Source organism: Polypterus senegalus, chromosome 1 (assembly GCF_016835505.1).
Source record: "Polypterus senegalus isolate Bchr_013 chromosome 1, ASM1683550v1, whole genome shotgun sequence".
Lineage (NCBI taxonomy): Eukaryota > Metazoa > Chordata > Cladistia > Polypteriformes > Polypteridae > Polypterus > Polypterus senegalus.
Genome location: NC_053154.1, coordinates 127,526,810 through 127,532,809, shown reverse-complemented (window position 1 = coordinate 127,532,809; position 6,000 = coordinate 127,526,810).

The following is a 6,000-nucleotide window of genomic DNA, read 5'->3' as shown; positions in this document are numbered from 1 at the left end:
GGGAACTCACCTCCCAGGTCCCGTCTAACCGAGGAAACGCTCGGCGTGGCCTCTCTGGACGCCATGCCGCCCCGGCGCCTCCAGCAATGGCGCGATCGTGGGAGCCCGCTGCACTCCTCCAATGCACGCCCGCCCGCATCAGGGAATAACGGCCCTCCCGCGGAACCCCTGGCGGTCCGTGGGGTTCCTTTACCCGCGGGGCTGTGTGCACGCAGCCCCGCGGTGCGTGGGTGGGGTCCTCTGCTGCGCCGGGCCGTCCACAACAAATTTTTTGATAACAGGTCCCGCCTTTGGAACAGGCGGAGCATCCTGCCGACTACGCCAGATGTGAACGGCACCCGGGCACAGACAGGCGGACATGTTGTTATCAAACCACCACACGTTTATTATACAAATTATTTACAATAATTAGGTCACAAAGACCCCAGTTCATTGGTCACACAGACCCAGTCACGTGCACAAACCCCAAAACAGTCACTCAGTCCTGGCCACAATGCCTTCTTCTCGGGCCGCCTCCACAACTCCTCTTGCCTCGTCCTTCTTCCACCCGACTCTAGCCCTGAATGAATGGAGACGGCCCCTTTTATGGAGGACCCGGATGAGCCCCAGGTGTTCCCGGCAATCTTCTGGCCACGCCCAAGTGTGGCGGAAGTGCCGGCTGTCCTCCCGGCTGCTCTCCGGCGCCGTCATAAATCTTCCCCAGCACTTCCTGGTGTGGCGGGAGTGCTGGGGAAACAAGTCCCAAGGCATTGGGCGCCTCCTGGCGGTGACCCGGGCCCCTACAGGGAAGGGCTTCCATGCCCTCGACCCGTGGCCCCAAAGCAACCCGGAAGGCAAACCCCACGTGGTCCAGGCAGGGCTCTGACCCTCTTCCGGTCCCTCCTGGCGTCCCGGCCGGGTCATGGCCCCTGGCATCCCTGACACTACATAACATATGAATGAAAGACGGTGGGTAAAATGAATGACAACGTAACAGCACGTTCTGGAAATTATTATTGTTACGTTGTAGCCGGCGAGTGCTGCACGTCTCACAGTTGTACATGCTCACATGTCAGTGAAGTGATCTTTATTTATGCTTTAAAGAGCCTGGATACCTATATGTCTCCCTTTAATAACCATTGCTCCATGTATATTGCCTTACTCTTTGGATTGCCACAAAGCAACCTGCGAGATTGGATAAAGGTTGAGAAGACATCGTGAGAGGAAACGACAGCGTCCTGAAAACGAGAAGGACTGTGAACGGACAGAAACAGAAATGCTCCTACACCACCACATAATTACGATTCGGATAGAGATTCCGAGTGGGCCGTTCCTATCAAATCAATATCCAAGGGTTTTCTTTTTTAATTTTGTTTCCCTTATAAAAAATCATAATGCTGTGCGATGAAGGGCCCAGTTCACGACTGGCAGCCACGTTTAAACAGGGAGCCCTTCACAGACAACTTTAACACGCAACGTGGTTAGCACATGGCTAGTATATATATACTAGCAAAATACCTGCGCTTCGCAGCAGAGAAGTAGTGTGTTAAAGAAGTTATGAAAAAGAAAAGGAAACATTTTAAATATAACATAACCTGAATGTCAATGTAATTGTTTTGTCACTGTTATGAGTGTTGCTGTCATCAAGGATTTGATTATCATTATTTCTTTCAATCAGGCTCGTATTTGGAGGACGTGTTGTTTTGAAGTTACATTCCGTGTTTGTCAACCGTTGTAAAGATAACAGATTTCATTCATCGAAGTGTTCACTACCCAATCGCTACTAGTGAATGTAAGATGTTTAACAGGCATTCCCGGTATTAACTTGTGCTAAACGTACCATGGTGTGACATAAGGGGAGCTGACTGAAAAAGGCAAGGAGGTGCGTATTTTGAACGAAAAGGGAGAAGACAGCGAAGGAGCGAAAAAGTGAGAAGGAAAACTGTTTAAATAAAGAGCTAGGAAGGTGAATGAAAAGAAGCAGCCAGCGGTAAAGTAAGGAAGACTTCGTAATAAGGACGGTTCGGTGCACGTAGAAGGTGTAACAATAAGATTGTTAAGCCTTATGATAATGTTCCCGCACGGAGGATTTAGAGAGACGCACTATTGAGAAGTATAATCTGAACCTTTCTACAGTTTCGTTTATTTTTGGGTTGTAATGTTCATCAAATTTACGTATCATCTGGTCCAGTGGCGGACCGTGCATCTCACACCTAGGCCTTCAGTAGTGCTCTGTCTGGATCAACCTGCCCCTCAAAAACTAATTTATGCTTATAAAAACCATCTTAATATGCAGAAATACAGTATAAAGAGCCGCTGCATCGCAGATAGATAACTCCTGTAGCCACAATAAATGCCTTTATTGAATAGACAAACCAGGGTTGAACAAGTTCCTTTCTACTGCAGCTACAGCCACGACACACATAAAAAACATCAATAATAACTCATAAACTTGCAATACTATTTAGGAAAATCGCAACATTTTACTCACCAAAAACTCAGATTATTTGTAAACAAAATCCATCCTCCTCTCTTTCCTCAAAAACAGTTCAATTACTCTGTCGTACAGATTACCTGTGCTTCAGTTCCATCAAAAGTCGCTTTCTATCGCCATCGAAGCTAATGCTGAAAGTCGAACCTGCCCTGTCGTATTTCTGGCATAAGTTTTAATTCGCTTTAGGGTTGAAAATGTCCGCTCGACAGAAGCAGTGTACACGGGAATGGTCACCGCCAAATATACCAATGTGTACAGCTGCCCCATGCTCTCATTCAGATTTTCCTGATGAAGGAAGTCAAGGAGATCAGTGGGAGATTTTCCTGCAAAATCATCCATGGCATACATTACAGTCAGTTCTGTTTTTAGCCGAGACAGATCAAAAACTGTTCCGTGGCTCTTGTGTTAAACTGGAGAAGGCTGCATGAGGGAAATTTTTTTTGTATTCCTGAAACTTCTTGGGGTTGAGGAGCGTGACAAACATCAGTTTTTCGTGGTCTTGAAATCTGGTCTGTGTCTGGCAAATAATATTGTCCAGAATCCTGCCATGGAGTTGGCGGTAGTGCGTGCGAGGACCTTGCGGTCAGAGCACCTGCGGTGCGTTCAGTGGCCTCGTAGAGTTCCTCATATCGGCTTCTATCCAATCAATGGGTCTGAATATGGTGACGTTGCTGTACGCCTGCTAGAAGGCCCTACTGACACCAACTCAAAATCTGATTGGTTGAAGCAACAGTTTAATCGACATTTATTCTGTGTTAGAGGGACTGCATAACAGATTGTGAAGGCCTCTCTGCCTCGCAACAAATGATGGCTGAAATGTGATTGGTTAAATGCTTTAATACGAAAATACATGTCTGGAAGCAGCACAACCATCGGAAAAGCTATGAAAGGAAGCAAACAGACTATTTGGAATTATTTAATAAGTATTCATGGACAAAATATAATTAACATATTTGTGATTCAGATATTTTTTTAGGCCAGCAGAGAAGGCCTTGCAGGCCCTGACAGCCCACCACTCAAGCTCATGGTTAACTCATCAGGTCTTACATCACCGGTCAGCGCCTGACACAATTCTCTGCCACTCTCTCCAATAAGATAATGGAATAATCTGACCTTAGTGTTTTCCTCTGCCTCCGGCATTGCAAGTTTTGTGTATATTGTGAACTTGTCCTTCCATGTTCTCCATGACTTCGCCAGGTCTTTAGCATCGAGGCTTTATACTCTGCGTCTTCTCATTAAACTTGTATCTCGCGAATATCTTGTGCGATCTTGCAATGTCCACGGCTTTATTTAATTTTAGCTCAGACCCGGCACTTAAAAGTTTCTCTTGCACTTTCACTGAGGGAGTGTTTCCGCAGTAGCTGCACTTATGAATATGCTAAGCACAGTCCTTCACCCAAGCACTCAATTACGTGGGAGGTATGATGATGCGAGATGCAACTCCAACTCACACGGTGACCGAGCTGCAGGCTTTGGCTGTATACAGTATATGGACAAAAGTAGGTTCCAGTTATGACCGTTACACGTAGAATTTCAAAATGAAACCTGCCTAACTTTTGTAAGTAAGCTGTAAGGAATGAGCCTGCCAAATTTCAGCCTTTCACCTAAACGGGAAGTTGGAGAATTAGTGATGAGTGGGTGAGTGAGTCAGAGAGGGTTTTGCCTTTTATTAGTATATATATATATACTAGCAAAATACCCGCGCTTCGCAGCGGAGAAGTAGTGTGTTGAAGAAGCAATGAAAAAGAAAAGGAAACATTTTGAAAATAACGTAACATTGTCAATGTAATTGTTTTGTCACTGTTGTGATTGATGAGTGTTGCTGTCATATATATATATATATATATATATATAAATATATATATATATTTACACACACACACACACATAAACATATATATACATATCTATACATATACACATATATACACATACACATATATACATACATATATATATATCTACATATATACACATACATATACATAAACACATACATACATACACACACATATATACATACATATATATATATCTACATATATACACACAAATACATATATATATATACATACACACACACATATATAAACATATATATACATATACATACATATCTACATATATACACGCACAGCTATTTCGTATCAGTGCAATACGCTGCTTGTTAAAACGGATAACTCCCGCTCTTACGTGCAAGTCTGTGTGGATATTATGAACTATTGTATTTGTTCAAGTTCTATTTAAATTTTAAATAGAAGGAATTTTTATTTAGTCGACAGAAATATCTTTGGTAGGAATGGTAAAAACAGACAGGAATATTATTCGTGAATAAATCAACTCAAACCTTAAATAACTTAAAAGAACAAACATTCAAATTTCTTTACTCTTATGTAAATTTATATAAAAAATAAACTTAGATTTTAAATATCCCAAAATATTTTGCTCTCCATAAAAATATCCATCCATCCATCCATTTTCTAACCCGCTGAATCCGAATACAGGGTCACGGGGGTCTGCTGGAGCCAATCCCAGCCAACACAGGGCACAAGGCAGGAACCAATCCCGGGCAGGGTGCCAACCCACCGCAGGACACACACAAACACACCCACACACCAAGCACACACTAGGGCCAATTTAGAATCGCCAATCCACCTAACCGGCATGTCTTTGGATTGTGGGAGGAAACCCATGCAGACACGGGGAGAACATGCAAACTCCACGCAGGGAGGACCCGGAATTTTATGTAAAATCATAAAATGATCTCGCGGGCTGGATATAATTACACGCTGGGCCGGATGTGGCCCCTTGAGTTTGACACATATGGACTAAATAGAACTTGAAAAGATATATTTTTTCAAATGTGATCAGCAATTCAGATAGAGTTTGCGCTCACTACAGCCTGCATGCCTCAATAAGTCATCCTCCCTCGCTCTAACTTTTTACCGTTCATCTAATGAATACACTGAGTATGGCTTTACCAAAACAATCATTGATGGCGAATAAAGTATCCATTATTCGAGTATGTAGATCGGGATATATATATACATATATATATACCCGCGTATCATAGCGGAGAAGTAGTATGTTAAAAAGCTAGAAAAAGAAAAGGGAACATTTTAAAAATAACGTAACATGACTGTCAATATACAGTATTTGTTTTGTGAGTGTTACTGAGTGTTGCTGTCATCAATGATTTGATTATCATTATTTCTTTCAATCAGGTTCGTATTTGTAGGATGTGTTGTGTTCAAGTTACATTCCGTGTTTGTCAATCGTTGTAAAGATAAGAGGTTTCATTCATCGATTAGTTCCTTACTGCATCAATAAACAGCTCGTCTTCTTCTTTATCCGAGACCTGACACACTGCATGCACGGGTTTTTTTTTTTACACTGTCTTTCTTTAGCGGGACATTGACTTTTTCCACCGTGTGCTTTGTTTCCGCAGTAGCTGGATTTATGAATATGCTTGTATGTATCAGACGCTTCATATTTTTGCTGCCTTTTCAATTGTGTAATTCGGTTTT